We start from the raw sequence: 17449 nt of genomic DNA on the forward strand, positions 1-17449 counted from the left end.
TTCTTGTTCTTCTGACACGGAGTACAGTATGTCTCAGGCTGGGGGATTTCTTTGCTGGACTTTGTTGTATGGTGGTGTACGTTCGTTCTGATTATGACCTGTTTTTGTAGCAGGAAGAGGTCTTTCTTGTATGGATGTTACTCCATGGGTTACCTAGCCTACTCATTCTTCAATGAATCAGTGACCATGTCCACAATTGATTACACATGTATAATATAGATTTCATGATAGTTCTTTGGAATTAAAACAAATTCTTTTTATGTATTTGTCTATCCATTTTTATTAGAAATACAATAAATACATTGAGGTATGTTTTTATTGACATGTGTTGCTATCAGCCAGACGGGAAAAAAATATAGAAGGCCTTGGGAATCTGTAGAGGCAGCTGTTCTACAGGAAAGGGAGTGCAGAGACCCTACCAAACAGGACGAGGGGAGGCAGTCCATTGCCGGGCATCTGAAGAGACTTGCCATTAAACACCCAAAACCATTGTACTTCACCGCAGCCCTGCGAATCATGGACAAGGCTTCATTTTCAAAGACTTCTGGACAGTTGTCTTTTAATTGGATGGATCTTAAAAACCCCTTCTGGACAGTGGGGGATGGGAAGGAGGAGGTGTGGACGGATGACGTTCCGGCATTCTTAGATGGACATTAGTGGTTCATATCTGCTGCCTCTTTAGCTTTCAGACCTTGATCTGGCACATCCCTTTCCATGGCTGACGTTCTCGACACCAGGGCTTCCTCCTGCTGATGTTGTACGGTACATTCCCTTCAGTTCTGAAACAAGAATAAATAAAATGTCCTAGTGAAGAGTTGCTCTCTTGAAGATATTCCCCGTGACCCACACCAAGACCCTTTGTCTGCCAGGTAGGTAGATAGTGCGTTCTATGTTCAACTAAGTTAAATAAATTCACAAGTAAATCTGCTCAACTTTAAGATGCGGTTAACAGAAATGTTTAAAAATGGGGACATATATAGGGCACCAAGCGATGGTAGAATTTTATTTAAATACACGTTTCTGGCACGACTGGTCCCTTTATCTGGTGTTAACCTGACGAAGGGATCAGTCAAGTTTAGTCCCGGACCAGTCCAGAAACACAGTCAAAACAAAATGGGCTTTACTTTACTGTCCCCGTGTGAAGTATTTGTGTTACCTTACGCTTACCTATTTTTGAAGGGGAACTCCAAGAAAAATGTGTCATGCAATCAAAGGCGCAGTGCCCACCCAAACTACATTGCAAGATTTTATTTAAAAAATTAGCTTTTATCTATTGAATTACTCCAATATGTAAAGGCCAATATCACTAACAGCTCCTGGCTCAGCCAGCAGAGGTGGGGTCCGGAGCCGAATGGGACCCAGAGCTGCTGAAGGAGCGGAAAGTACATAAAGGGGATTTGTCCGGGGTCTGAATACATTTTAGCGTTTGGTATTAAAGGGGTTTTCCAGGCATTATAAAAATTGTAATTCAAACTGAAAATTGCACCATTTAGCAAATACCCACCTTCTAATTCTCTGCGGCTCCAGTGCCGGCGGTTCACAATCCCCTGCCGGCCTGTTTACATAGGCTGGACCAGTGATGTCCCGTATCGGCACATGATCGAACTAGTCAATCACTGGCCACAGTGGTCACGTGCCATACTTACTTAGATCACTTCTGCAGGCGATACCCTCCCTCTATACTGTCCTTACTGCAATGTTTTTATAGTGAGGACAGAATACAGGGAATATCTGGTACACAAAGTGTATTCTCACTAACCCTGCCCCATGACAAGCCATGCCCAATGAACCACGTTCTGTCAAAGGTAGGCCCTGTCAAGTCCTGTCTCAATCCATCTGAAACCGAAGTGTCCCTAGAAAGAAATTCCAAATATTGTCAACTATGCTATATTAGGGTATAGTATGAAGAATCAGTGCAGTAGGGTCTATATACTACTATATACACAAAGCTGCCATGTGCCGAACATTGCAAAACACCCTTTTCATAAAAGAGCGTTAATTCCAGTCCTGCAGTCACCCTGATCACCTTATACTGTGCCAATACTTGAGGTAGGTGTGCCCCTTTATATATTACTTGCAGCCAGAATTGGCACCGGGATTATCAGCTCATTGACGAATTCTTGAGGCCACATTTGTGTCTTGATGTCACCAGTCATATCAAATCCTACGCCACTTGCTCTTTATAGAATTTTCAGAAAAAAAAATACCCCTAGCAATAAATACTGCATGTAAATAATATTCTCATTGCAGTACAACAACAAATAAATGGAAAAAGCGCCATATCCCTATTAGGTCCCGCGGACATCATAGAGGTGGTCCTTGACTTCCAGTCCTGCAGTCACCATGAAGACTTTGTGCTGTCAGTGCAGGCAGAATAAAGCTGACATGGTGACAATGTAATGTTTTATATGTACTACTACTCCCTGTACTGACTGATAGTAGAGAGAATGGACTAAGCTGAAGGATTCCCGACTCTTATCAATTCTTTAAATAGGGAATATGCCCTGAATACTAACCCCAAATTTATATTATATTTATAGTAGGCAGATTTACTATTCAAATTGAGCCAGAATTATGGCGTACATGTTGTGCGCCATATTTATTCATTGTTTTAGACACATTTTGTGGCGTGCTTGACAAGGGGCGTGGCCTAGAATAAAGGGGCGTGTCTTAAACTAAGCCAACCAAGAGGTGGTATAAGGAAGAGAAAAGTGTCTAACATGTCTAGTAAAATCTATCATACATCGTGCACCACTGTGATAAATTTGGCGCAATTTCTGACTTCCTTGTATCAGTTTACACTGTGTAAAACTCAGATAGTTTTAGGCCCCATGCACACTAAAGTATTTTTGTGGCCGCAATTCACCCGCAAATCTGCAGGTGAATTGCGGCCCCATTCATTTCAATGGGCCCATGCACACGACCTTGGTTTCCACGGTCCGTGCATTGCCCAGGAACCTGTACAGGCTCATAGAAAATAATGCACGCGGTCATATGCACGGCCTGCGATTTGAGGGCGGCCGTGGGTGACACTCCGCGGACGTACGAGCCGCAAGTCACGGTCAATGCACCTCACTACGGTCGTGTGCATGAGGCCTTAGTAAATCTGCCCCATGGTAATACCAGTGACAGCCCGCTCTTTCCCGGTGGGGTACAGTCCTCCGCACATCTTCATCCACGTCTCATCTTGTATGTGCCAGTTACTTTTCTCCTTATACCTGAGAAGTAACAAAAATAACATCAGAAACTAAAAAAAACACAATTCCAAGTATTTCTCCCCATTTCTAAAAATAACATTTCCTGCAGGTGAATAATGGAAAATATAAAGATATAAATATATTCAGGCCTATGTGTCTGTCCAGGGGGTCAGTGAGGGTCCTGCCTGCTATATGTGGGGAGGTCGTGCTGCACAATAACGGAGGGGAAAATGTCTGTACATCAATATATATTTGTCTCTAGGAGCCCCTACAAAGTCTCAGTGAGGGCCCTGTCCAGTGGCGGATTATCATTAGGGCGTTTCGGGCGGTCGCCCGGGGCCCAAGACTGCCAGGGGGCCCAACCCCCTCATGCCCAGTGGCGTCGCTAGCACCGGAGGGAGCCCCGGTGCCAGGACCGCACCTGTCAGGCGAGGGGAGCTTTGCTTCTACTTAGCAGCCGTGGTCTGTGCTGCTTTAGAAGCTCCCCTTCCAGCCCCCCTTCCCTGCTCTAAACATCTCTGCTGCTAGCTGTCGGGACATGGGGGAGGGGAGACTGTCGGCGGGCTCTGTGCTGTGAGCAGGAGAAGAGCTGCAGTGAAGACATAAAAGGTAAGTGCATGTGTGTTTAATATCCATATTCATGTGTGTTTAATGTCCATATTAATGTATGTTTAATGTCCATATTAATGTGTGTTTAATATCCATATTCATGTATGTTTAATGTCCATATTCATGTATGTTTAATGCCCATATTCATGTGTTTACAAGGTGTACTTTGTGTATAATGTGCATACTCGTGTATAATGTGCCTACTTAGTGTATAATGTGCATACTCGTGTGTACTTTGTGTACTATGCATACTTTGTGTATAATGTGCCTACTTTGTGTACTTTGTGCATAATGTGTGTACTTTGTGTACTGTGCGTACTTTGTGCATAATGTGTGTACTGTGCGTACTTTGTGCATAATGTGTGTACTGTGCGTACTTTGTGCATAATGTGCCTACTTTGTACTGTGCGTACTTTGTGCATAATGTGCGTACTTTGTGCATAATGTGCGTACTTTGTGCGTACTTTGTGCATAATGTGCGTACTTTGTGCATAATGTGCGTACTTTGTGCATAATGTGCCTACTTTGTGCATAATGTGCGTACTTTGTGTACTTTGTGCATAATGTGCGTACTTTGTGCATAATGTGCGTACTTTGTGCATAATGTGCATAATGTGCGTACTTTGTGCATAATGTGCCTACTTTGTGCATAATGTGCCTACTTTGTGTACTTTGTGCATAATGTGCCTACTTTGTGCATAATGTGCCTACTTTGTGCATAATGTGCCTACTTTGTGTACTGTGTGTACTTTGTGCATAATGTGGTACTTTGTGTACTGTGCATACTTTGTGCATAATGTGCCTACTTTGTGCATAATGTGCGTACTTTGTGCATAATGTGCGTACTTTGTGCATAATGTGCCTACTTTGTGCATAATGTGCGTACTTTGTGTACTTTGTGCATAATGTGCGTACTTTGTGCATAATGTGCGTACTTTGTGCATAATGTGCATAATGTGCGTACTTTGTGCATAATGTGCCTACTTTGTGCATAATGTGCCTACTTTGTGTACTTTGTGCATAATGTGCCTACTTTGTGCATAATGTGCCTACTTTGTGCATAATGTGCCTACTTTGTGTACTGTGTGTACTTTGTGCATAATGTGCGTACTTTGTGCATAATGTGCGTACTTTGTGTACTGTGTGTACTTTGTGCATAATGTGCCTACTTTGTGTACTAGTGTTTAGGTAGTGTTAGCAATAGTTACGGCGCGGCAGGGTGGTGGTGGAGAAGGGGGGCCCAAGTTTGGGTAACAGCCCAGGGCCCATGGTCTTCTTAATCCGCCACTGGCCCTGTCTGTTATACGTGGGGAGCTTGTATACAGCGTTAGTAACAGGCATGTCACTCCAGTATAGATATTTTGGGTGCGGGTTCTTCGACCTCACTGTCCATAGTTTAATTAAACACCTTAAGAAAATGGATCATCACTAAGAAGTTTTATTTAAAGGGGTACTCCCATCTTACTATTTCTCTGGGACTCACACCTATGTGGAAAACGGAGGTCTCTCCCTGACCCTCTCCTGCTTTGTTCCCAGATCCCTGTCCCGTCTAATGGCTGCTGATTCCAGGTGGAGAATGACTTTGGAAAGGCCTCGCACGTCCCTCTCTCTATTCTGTTCTATGGAAGTTTCGGAAACAGCTGAGCGCTGTTGAACTATTTGCGTAACTCCCATAGTACAGAACGGAGAGAGCTGCGTGCATGAGCATAGGTGGATATCACATAAACGTCTGAGATGGAGAAAACCCTCTAAAGAGATTATTTCATTAAAGGGGTTGTACATAATTAGAAAAATAGAGCTGATATCTTCCAAAAACAGAGCCACACCTGTCCACAGGTGATGTGCGGTGTGTGGACAGCTTAGCCCTATACATTTCAATACAGAAAAGCTGCAATACCACACACAGCCTCTGGACAGAGGTGGCGCAGAGCTTCCATTTGGGTCATAGAGAGGGTCTCCAGCGTGATACCCCCCTCTATGATATCTAAATACCCTTATAGGGCATTTCAGGTGTAACCAGAAGTTAAGGTGATACAAAAAAATATTCCATACATGAGATTTCCTTAATGGAGATATTGTAACAATAATTACTGAAAATATGTAATTGACTTTTTCCTCCATTGTAGGAATAGAACCCGAGAAGTGACGTTTTGGACTACGGAACAGTCGATCCTCCGGATGAAATGCTGTGTGGTTGGAGCGCAGTCCCAGGAGCGCTGGTGTTGTTGTGCTGATCCATGTTCTTATCTGGAGCTTGTATACAGAACACGCGATCCTTCTGGTCCGACCTACTAACATATATAAGCACAGCCTAAACACACACGTAATGATATATAATGACATAACATTAACATAACATTACTATGTATCAGCCCTGATACGTCAGTGTCATCATATTTCTGGGGTCCCCGCACACAGGATATACGTTACCTCCTGTGATGATGTCACTTCCCTGTATTTCCTGTATGACATGGCTGCTCTTCCTCTTCCCGTTTCCCTTTCTGATGTATTTCCTCCTCCTGTGTGATAAGACGTGTGTTGTTACCTCCTGCTGTGTATAACACGAGATGCAACATGTCTTATAAAACATGTAAATAATAATCGCAGAAAGCGAAAAGGATTTTGTTCATTTCCATTCACATCAATGGTTATTTGTTTGCAGCCGTTTTTCTGAGCCATACTTGTCTGTATTTAGAATCAACTACAGGGAGATTTGAGATGTGGTTTGAGAATTTCTTTCCTATGTAAACCCCACCGATAAGGACAGCTAAGAAGCCTCAGTTATCAGCGAGCGAGCCCATCATTAGACTAAGCAGAGTGCCCCCATACAGTGCCAGCAGAGTATTGTCCCTTACACAGTGCCAGTATACTGCCCCCTCATAAACAACACTACCAGCAGAGACCCCCTCAATAAACCATATTGCCAGCAAAGTGCCTCCAATAATTAGTGCCAGCAGACTGCCCCCAATAACCACTACAAGCAGAGTTCCCCCTCACAAATAGTCCCAGCAGAGTGCCTTCCTTTATGCAGCTACATCATGTAAGATCTTCCCTAGTTTGGAAGTCTCCAGGACAATCTGGGAGAGAAGACAAGTGTGATGTAACCTGGTTGCAGTGTGTAAATGTAGCCTGAAACATCACGTGTAGCCCCTAAGTCTATGTTCACATGTTACATATTTATTGCAGATTTCCATGGTCAAATTGACACATAAAGTATGAATGTGAATAGGGTTCTAGAAAACTGCATAAACTTGCAGCAGTAACAATCTGCAGTAGATTGTAATGCAAAGGATGCACAGCCAAATATGCTGCAAAAGCCACATGTAATACATGGAGAAATATTAGGCCTAGTTCACACAGAGTTTTTTTGGAGCGTTTTTTTAAGTGGAAAACGCATCGAAAACCGCACCAAAAAACGTCCGAAAACTAATCTTATTGATTTCAATGGGATGCAGAGGCGCTATTCCCACGAGAAAAAAACACTCACAGGAAAAAGCAGCGTCAAGCCCTTTCTTCAAGCGTTTCCGTCTCTGACCTCCCATTGCCATCAATGGGAGGCAGAGAAAATGGTTTTCGCAGCATTTTTGCCTGCGGTGCTCAATGGCCGTGGTCGAAAAATGCGTAAAAAAAGCGGCAGAAGGAATTTTGAGGCAGATTTTTCCACCTGCAAAAAACTTGGTGTGTAAACAGGGACTTCGTGTCCACATGTGACCTACTCTATCCAATCACAGCTGTAATTCCAGCCAAGGCTGCCTAAGATTATGTTCACACCCCCCACTTCTCCTGCGGTTTGGCCGCTGCAGCCCGATGAGGAGGGATTATAACTAGAAATTGTGGATATAAAGAACATGCAGAGGTTTCTGTGTGACAGTCTAAGGGCATGACCAGACGTGGCGGAGTTCTGCATACACTGTCCGCATCAATGCCGCACATAATCTGCGTTGCAGATTCTGTCGCGGCTTTGCCTAAAATGGGCATTAAATTGATGCGGACTGGCCGTTGCGTATTGAGGGGGAAAGGGCTTCCCTTCTCTCTATCAGTGCAGGATAGAGAGAAGGGACAGCCCTTTCCCTAGTAAAAGAAAAAGAAATTCATACTTACCCGGCCGTTGTCTTGGTGACGCGTCCCTCTTTCGACATCCAGCCCGACCTCCCTGTATGACGCGGCAGTTCATGTGACCGCTGCAGCCTGTGATTGGCCTGTGATTGGCTGCAGCCGTCACTTGGACTGAAACGTAATCCCGGGAGGCCGGACTGGAGGAAGAAGCAGGGAGTTATGGGTAAGTATGAACTTCTATTTTTTTTACAGGCTGATGTATATTGTGATCGGATGTCACTGTCCAGGGTGCTGAAACAGTTACTGCCAATCGTTTAACTCTTTCAGCACCCTGGACAGTGACTATTTACTGACATCGCCTATTAACGCTCCTGTAATTACGGGTGCACACACGTAATCACCCGTAATTACGGGAGCCCCATTGACTTCCTCAGTCTGGCTGTAGACCTAGAGATACATAGGTTTAGCCAGAATGAAGAACTATCATGTTAGTAAAACCAACACGTTCCGCAGCACACATAACATCTGCGGACTTCATTGCGGAATTTTCACTCTCCATTGAAGTCAATGGAGAAATTCCGCAATGAGTCCGCAACAAGTCCGCTACACGTCCGCAACAGCCAGTGTATGCTGCGGACACCAAATTCCGCACCACAGCCTATGCTCCGCAGAATTGTCCGCAACGTGTAAACGAACCCAACTAAAAAGCTGTGGAAAGCAATGGAGAAACGTGTACGCTGCGGATTTCCGCTGCGGACTATCCGCAGCGGAATTGCAGAGCAATTCCGCCACGTCTGGTCATGCCCTAAGGCTCTGTTCACATCTGCATTGGGGTCCCGTTCTGACGTTCCCGTCAGAGGTTTCCGTCAGAACAGGACCCTGAGCAGACACAAACTGACACCGACGGAAACCAGGGGTTTCCGTTTCCATCACCATTGATTTCAGTAGTCGACTAAGCTATTGCTTCCGGCAAAACGAAGGGTCCGGAGCACAAAAGAGACAAACGGAAACCACGGGCACCGGCTCCGTCACCATTGAAATCAATGGTGATGGAAACGGAAACCCCTGGTTTTCGTCGGTGTCTGCTCAGGGTCCCGTTCTAACGGAAACCTCCGATGGAACGTCAGAACGGGACCCCAACGCAGATGTGAACAGAGCCTAATATGGATGAGAAAGGGGAGGTGGGACTACTCATTTATTATGCCCTGATACTGAACTGGTATTACTAGTATTATACCCTGTTCTATGAACTCTACCCGCTGGAGTACCCCAAAGATGCTTGTACCACTGATCGAGGTGCTATGTGTTTTGTAGTAAAATTAAATTGGTATTTGATTATTTTTTTTTACAGTTAATATTTATTAAAAATTCTGTTTTAAAGTTTTTTGCCTGGCAGTGATAGTTTGATATTTGTCCAAAACCTATTTATTTCCATATTTCATGGATATTATGAGGTGGGACTACTCACCTAACCAGTATGTTCCTGACGGGAGCTGCATGCGTCCATCTCATCAAGTCTCCGATCTCCTGGCAGCTCCACTTTGTACAGATCCTACAATGAAAATCTATGCAAAAAGTTTACACCAAAAAAACAGAAAATTCTACTGCGGAACCAGGATTGTTGTTGTGTGGCAGGGCTGCACCTCGCCCTTCTGCTGCCGGAGGTAAACAGTGAAATAGCGCCACCACCTGCATCACCATAGAGTGGCCATGTGGGGTAGAGAAAAGATAGCAAAGAAAATATAGAAAACCTTTATGTTTACATGTAGTAGAAATCTATTTAATACAAGTGAATAATATTTATAAAAATCGTAATCACATGCTGCGTTAGGCCTCATTCCCACGACAGGGTTTCCCGGCCGGGTGCCGGCCGTTCATAAATCGGCCGGCACCCGGCTGCATTAGGAATAATAGACCCCTAATGGGGCTATTCACACGACCGATTTTTTGACGGCCGGGGAAACCGGACGTCAAAAAATAGGACATGCTCTATCTTCGGCCGGGTGCCCGGCCGCCCGGCTCCTATAGAAGTCTATGGGGCCGGGTAATACCCGGCCATCACCGGGATGTGTCCCGAGTGATGGCCGGGTTTTCCGGCGCTTGCGCTCTATCTCCTCCTCCTCACAGCGCAGAGTGCATGTGAGGAGGAGGAGTTGATGCCATTCTGACGAATGGCATCGCTGTACACTGTGTTGCAGGGCCGGGGTGTACAGCAGGTGGAAGGGAGCGCAGCGCTGGCTCCCTTCCCCTGCTTGTTTTAAAAGCACCCTGGCCCGGCGACACCTTCGATGGCGCCGCTAGCAGCTGCTGCGGCTGTTACTACTGCAGCGACGCCACTATCGTAGAGCAGGGATGTATCTCCCCGCTCTGCTATGTGCTAGCCGCACTTTAGCTCCTTGAAGGAGCGGAATCCCCATGTTTTCGGAGATTCCACTCCTGGACAGAGCGCTTGATGTCTCTGTCCATATCTGGGCAGTGACATCAGGGGAAACTCCTGAAGCGGAATCCCCGAACACATGGGGATTCCCCTTCAGGAGTTGCCGCTGATGTCACTGTCCAGATCTGCCCGGCCCGGATGCAAAACTTTATGCAAACCGGCCGGGCAGAATGGCCGATTTTACCGGCCGGCACTCAGGCTCGGGCGCGACCCGGTCGTGTGAATCCCGCCTTAGGCCTCATTCACACGACAGGGTCCGAGTGTCGGCCGGGAAAATCGGCCATTTTTGGCCGATTTTCCCGGCCGGTTTGCATCCGTTCCGGGCCGTGTTGCTGTTTTTACCGGCCGATTTGGACCCGATTTGCATCCGGTTTTTTCCCTGACCGTTTTTTAATCGGATTAATTTTTTACACTTTACTTATTTTTTTATTATTATGTTCTGTCCCTCAAAGGTCAAAAAAGACCTTTTTGGAACTTTTAATATTTTTTTTCTTTCTTTTACACCATGTTTTTCCCTGTAACTGGAGCTGCACAGCAGCCCCAGTTACAGGGGAAATCAGCCCTCTCACAGTGACGATTGTCACTAATAGGATTGTGCTAGGTCTAGTAAGACCCAGCAGCAGTCTGTCACTAACGGCACCCGGCGATCATGTGACCAGTCACATGATCACCGGGAGGAATAGAGACAGCACCGCTGCTGTCTCTATTTCTATACACAGCGTTCATTGAGCGTTGTGTAAAAAGACATCGTAGAAGACAGAAGCAGTGAAAGCTGCTTCTATCCTCTCCTCAGGGTCCCCGGCAGTCACGGACAGCCGGAGACCCGACATTCAGCTGCCCGATCGCGCGGGCAGCAAGTTAAAACCCGAGCCATAAAAAGTCTATGGCTCGGGTTTTAAGGACCCTGACCGCTGGCCGTAAAAACACAGCCAGCGGTCGGGAACCGTAACAAGCAGGGGAAGGGAGCCTGCTGTACACCCCGACCCTGCCACACAGTATCACCAGCGTAGCCATTCATCCGAATGGCATCAACTCCTCCTCCTCACATGCACTCTGCACTGTGAGGAGGAGAGAGTGCGCAAGTGACGGTTGACCCGGCCATCACTCGGGACACATTCCGGTGCTGGCCGTGTATTACCCGGCCCCATAGACTTCTATGGGAGCCGGGCGGCCGGGTACCCGGCCGAATATAGGGCATGTCCCATTTTTTGACGGCCGGTTTTCCTGGCCCGTCAAAAAATCGGTCGTGTGAATAGCCCCATTAGGGGTCTATTATTCCTAATGCAGCCGGGTGCCGGCCGATTTATGAACGGCCGGCACCCGGCCGGGAAACCCTGTCGTGTGAATCCCACCTTAATTCTGCAGTGTATTACTGACATACCTACCTACCTGCACTCATTATATTACACTCATCCATTATATACCTACCTGCACTCATTATATTACACTCATCCATTATATACCTACCTGCACTCACTACATTACACTCATACATTATATACCTACCTGCACTCATTATATTACACTCATACATTATATACCTACCTGCACTCATTATATTACACTCATCCATTATATACCTACCTGCACTCATTATATTACACTCATATATTATATACCTACCTGCACTCATTATATTACACTCATCCATTATATACTTACCTGCACTCACTATATTACACTCATCCATTATATACCTACCTGCACTCTTTATATTACACTCATCCATTATATACATACCTGCACTCACTATATTACACTCATCCATTATATACCTACCTGAACTCACTATATTACACTCATCCATTATATACTTACATGCTGGCCCTTTAAGAAACGGCCTGGGCCAGCGCGCACTTGGGATCCGGCTGCCGTGAGCAGGAGACATCAGTGGACGTTAGCGACCTCGTGGTGGAGGAGGCTGTCAAGCAAGGTACAGGATCCAGCGACGGAGACCACTGGCAGGAGAGGGACCTGCCGCCAGCGTTACAATAACTTTACCCCAGTCCTCTGCAGTCCAATCAATATACTTAAAACAGGATGTCAGTCTGTCCTTGATGTTTTTCTTGGAGAGAAGTGGCTTCTTTGCAGCTCTTCTTGACACCAGTCCAGCCTCCAAAAGCCTTCACCTCACTGTGCGTGCAGATGCACTGACAGATGTCTGAGGAAGCGCTGCACTGCTGTTGAACTGATCCCATAGCTGAATCCTCTTTAGGAGAAGGTCCTGGTACTTGCTGGAATTTCATGGACACCCTGAAGCCTTCTTCATAGCAAATGAACCTCTCTCCTTGAAGTACTGGATGATCCGATAAATGGTTCATTTTGGGGTAATCTTACAAGCAGCAATGTCTTTGCCTGTAAGGCTCTTTTGATGCAAAGCAATGATAAGCAAGTTAACGACATCCACCGGGATCTGTTATATGTCAATGTGGTGATGTATCTAGACGACATCAAGATTTTCTCACCCGCTTTGACTACACATTGGAAACGTGTTCGACAGGTCTTTCAACGGTTGCTGGAGAATAAGTTCTGTGCAAAGTTGGAGAAGTGGGTCTTCCAGAAATCCTCCCTTCCCTTTCTAGATTATATAGTCTCTGACCAGGGATTGAAGATGGACACCAACAAAACATCTGCTGTGTTGAACTGGCTTTGTTCTCAGGGTCTCCGTGCAATTCAACGATTTCTGGAATTTGCACATTTCTACCGGCAGTTTATTCCCCACTACTCTTCATTACTGGCGCCTATTTCAGCTCTTACAAAGAAAGGAGTGAATGCCAAAAATGAGACCCAAGAGACCAAATTGGCATTTCTTCAACTCAGTCTGTCTCTGCCGCCCCTATATTGCAGCATCCGGACGTCTCCAAGCAATTCTTCTTTGAGGTGGATGCCTCTACTATCGATGCAGGTGCAGACCTGACGCAAAAAGGTCTTACCGGCAAGACTGTCACCTGCGGCTTCTTCTCCTAGTTATTTTCTCCTGCCGAGAAGAATTACTCTTAGAGATCAGGAGCTTCTGGCCATTGAATTGGCATTGGAAGAGTGGAAACATCTGCTAGAAGGGGTCATGCATCCTGTAATTATTTTCAGACCACGAATATTTGGTCTATCTACAGACCGCTCAGCGGTTGAATCCGCGCCAGGCCAGGTGGGCGCTCTTCTTTGCCTGATTTGAAATTCTGTTACATTTCCATCCTGCCGAAAGGAATACTAAGGCTGACGCTCTGTCTCGGTGAATTGAAATTAACTTGGTTTTTATTTTTCCAAAGTACAATACAAAAGTATACAACATCCCAATGATACAGTCTCACAGTGTTGTATACAGAACACAGAAAAAGCTTGCACCTTTAGATATCAGAAACGTGCCTCGGACGTTGACATACTGACATATTAACAGACAAACAAACATAAAAACAGACATACAAAGAGTGGTGGTGATAAATACAAGCAATTATACATATGAGATGTCAAAAAGGAACAGGATGATGCAGGATACGAAAACCATGTATAAGTTAGCACAGATACATTCACAGAGTGACAGAGTTCTTGCGGAGCAGAAGTTGAACATGGGGTAACTCCGTCCAAGGGGCCCATTGAGACAAACACTTCTGCCTATAACCTTTAGATGTAGCAAAGTGCAATACGTAATAGAAGTGAAGATAAACCCTGTTTAGCACCTCCGAGAGATTCAGAGCCTCAGCTGTTTTCCATCTCTTGGCTATATGGAATCTGGAAGCGATAAGAATATGGCTTATTGGCCACCTATATTCTAAAGGGATCTCATCCATCTGCATATCAGTTAAAGCCAATGCAGGGGAAGGTAAAAGTTCTGCTCCCATTAATTCTGATATGTAGCGGAAGATAAGCTTCCAGAATGGGTAGACTGATTTACCTGTCCACCATAGATGAAATAATGTGCCCCTTGCTCCACATTCCATCCAACACAAAGGAGAAGCCCTGGCTTGCATATGTTGTAACAGGTGTGAGGTACCAACGAAACTGAATTTTCCTAACGGCTTCTATATGATTGACACATTTGGATATCCTATGTGAGTGATGTAAAGCAGCCCTCCAGTCCTCCTCCGAGAACTCCCGACCCATATCCGTCTCCCACTGAGACATGTATTTCAATTTGAGAAATGAGCTGTGGGTGTTTAAGGACAAGTAAGCTGAGGCCAAACCTTTCAGCGATGTAATATCCGAATCTGTCTCGGTGATTTGATGACTCTGATCAAGTGAAACATATTATATCGATCCTTCTCGCATCATTCTGGTGGCTCCGGTCCTACTGAAGGATATCCATCATCGTAAAACCTTTGTTCCCTCAGCCAGAAGAAGGACAGTGCTTTCCTGGGGACATAACCCTAAACTGGCCGGTCACGCATGTGTGCGTAAAACCAGAGAGCTCATTTCTCATCAATTTTGGTAGCCAGCCATGGTCCAGGATGTTCAGGACTATGTGGCTTCCTGTTCCTTCTGCTCCCAGAACAAAACCTCCAAGTCCAGACCACCTGGTCTTCTTCTACCTCTTCCAGTCCCTGATTCTCTGTGGCAACATATTGCGATGGACATTGTGAGGGATCTACTCCTTTCATCCAAATGCAATACCATCTGGCCGGTGGTAGATCGCTTATTCAAAATGGCACATTTTGGTATTTTGTCTTGTTTGCCTTCTGCTCCTCATCTTGCCGGTCTCTTTATACAGCATATATTTCGCCTGCATGTTCTTTCCCATCATATTGTTTCAGGCCACGGTGTACAGTTCACCTAAAGATTTTGGAGAGCTCTGTGTGGCCTGCTGGAAGTCAAGTCAGATCTTTCTTCTGAATACCATCCACAGTTCAATGGCCAAGTGGAGAGGGTCAACCAGATCCTAGAGAACTTTCGACACCATTTCAGGCAACGTGTCCGCTAGTATCAATTGTATCAGTTATTACAAAATGTTTCTTCACATTTAAGTGTTTTATCTGCTGCTGGGGCGCAATCGCCACCTCCTCAATTTGCTGCCTTCAGTCCTGGATTGCATCTTCCAACTCCTCCACGTTACAAAGGCGACTCCAAGCCTTGTAGAGGATTAAATCAATGCACAATCCGTTTTGAGCTAGTAGCGCAGCAATTAGCTTCCGACCACGCTAAGGTAGCCAACATCTTGTCTCTACTGTCTGGGCTTCACCTCTATGGAAAAGGAAAAACCCATCATCTTTGTTATCCAAGAATTTTTCACGACTTTTAAAAAAGTCATCATCTGCTTCTTCGTCACTACTCCAGTAGGACAATATGCCATCCAGTTTTGCACATTATCCACAGAGTTACAGTGGAACATTGATTCTCTTGTCCTATGTTTTGGAAAGGTCTGGCAGACCGCATCAAGGATGAACAGGCCCTGTATTAACTACCGAGGTCTTAATGAAATCACGATAAAAAAAAAAAAACACGTTCATTTCCAAGCTCTTTGACTGACTGCAAGGTGCTAAGATTTTCACCAAGCTAGACTTACGTGGTACTTACAATTTGATTCACATCTGTGAAGGGAATGAGGGAAAAATCATGTTTAACACTAGAGATGGAAACCATGAATATCTAATTGTGCCTTTTGGTCTCAGAAATCCCCCGGCTGTCTTTCAAGAACAAGTTAACGACATTTTGCAAGATCTATTATACGGCTGTGTTTTGTTATATTTGGATGCCATTTTTGTTTTCTCCCTAGACCACTATACTCATCGCAAGCAATAGAGTCTTGTTCTGCACCGACTCACAGAGAATCATCTATATGCCAAGCTTAAAAAATTGCTTTTTGAGTGATCCAGACTGTCTTTTGTAGGATATATCTCTGATCAAGGAATTCAAATAGATCCAGCAGTACTTAAATTGTCTAGTCCCCATGGACTCAAAGCCATACAACGACTTCCTGAAGTTACTAATTATGATCGACAATTAATTCCTAAATTTTCTTACCTGGTGGCACCCATCTCTGCTATCACCAAAATGGGTTTCATTGCCAAAATTCGGACTTCTAAAGCTGTTTCTGCTTTCCTCAGCCTTAAACAGGCCTTCTCCTCTGCCTTAGTTCTCCATGGACCGGACTACAGTAAAACCTCCATCTTGGAGAAGCAGGTCTCATCTGTAAGGAGTGCGTGCTGTTCTTTTTCAAAAAAATTATAAAGCAAAAACGCTTTCCTGTGGATTCTTCTCCAATGCCTTGTCCCCTACCCAGAAAAATGATGGCATTGGAGATCAGGAACTCTTGGCCATAAAATTAGCTCTCGAAGAATGGAGACGTTTGCTAGAAGGTGCTCATTATGCCATCACTGTCTACACCGATCACAAAAATGTATTGTATCTGCAAACGACATATAAACTAAACCCTCATCAAGCAGGTTGGACTTGGCTTACCAAGTTGCTCTGGTTGTACTGTAATCTGGTTCGTAGTTGACTGTTTTTTGAAGATGGCACACTTTATTCCTCTGACCGGCCTTTCTTCTGCTAAAAGTCTGTCTAATCTCTTCAGTAAACACATTTTTCGTCTGCGATGACTCCCTAAGCATATCGTGTTCGATAGAGGAGTGAAATTTACTTCAAAGTTCTAAAGGCCACTCTGCAAGTTGTTTGAAGTTAAGTTGGATTTTCTTTCCGCCTACCACCATTAATCTAATGGAGAATTGGAATGGTTCAACCAGGTTTTGGAAAACTTTTTCAGCAATTTTGTGTCCGCACTTCAAGATGACTGGACTAGTCTCCTTCCCTGGGCAGAGTTTGCTTATAATAACTACACCTGGGAATTCACACCTTTTTTCTTGATTTATGGACAGCATCCAAGAATCCCTCTGCCAGTCCCAACACTGTCCAAAGTTCCAGCAGCCAGTTTCACTCAATTCTTGCACAAAGGGCAGGAGGCCAAGGAGTCTATAAGTAAAGGAGTAGGCCGATTGAAGGGAAATGCATACAAGAAGTATAGAGTTCCTCCACAATTCCACCCAGGAGACAAGGTCTAGTTATCCACCAAGTACATTTGTTTGAGGACCCACTGTTTTAAATTGGATCCTTGGTTTTCTACAAGCTCCGACTCCCACAGTCTTTGAAAACTCCCAAATGTTTTCATGTGCCTCTTCCCAAGTCTCTGTTCCGGAATCACTTCTCCAAGAAGTTTCCTCGT

General features: G+C 45.0%; 1 long non-coding RNA gene across 2 annotated transcripts; it reads right to left on the reverse strand.

The window, feature by feature from the left end:
• Positions 1 to 280: 280 nt before the first annotated feature.
• LOC142699152 (uncharacterized) lies at positions 281 to 9719 on the reverse strand. Of its 2 annotated transcripts, XR_012866035.1 has the most exons (5): positions 9331 to 9719; positions 6237 to 6325; positions 5898 to 6097; positions 3124 to 3218; positions 281 to 779 (listed from the first exon to the last, which is right to left on the reverse strand). It is a non-coding gene; the product is annotated as an uncharacterized LOC142699152 (long non-coding RNA). The 2 variants fall into 2 exon arrangements; XR_012866034.1 differs by having other exon boundaries at positions 5898 to 6325.
• Positions 9720 to 17449: the final 7730 nt, after the last annotated feature.

The sequence above is a fragment of the Rhinoderma darwinii genome, unplaced genomic scaffold (assembly GCF_050947455.1).
Source record: "Rhinoderma darwinii isolate aRhiDar2 unplaced genomic scaffold, aRhiDar2.hap1 Scaffold_138, whole genome shotgun sequence".
Classification (NCBI taxonomy): domain Eukaryota; kingdom Metazoa; phylum Chordata; class Amphibia; order Anura; family Rhinodermatidae; genus Rhinoderma; species Rhinoderma darwinii.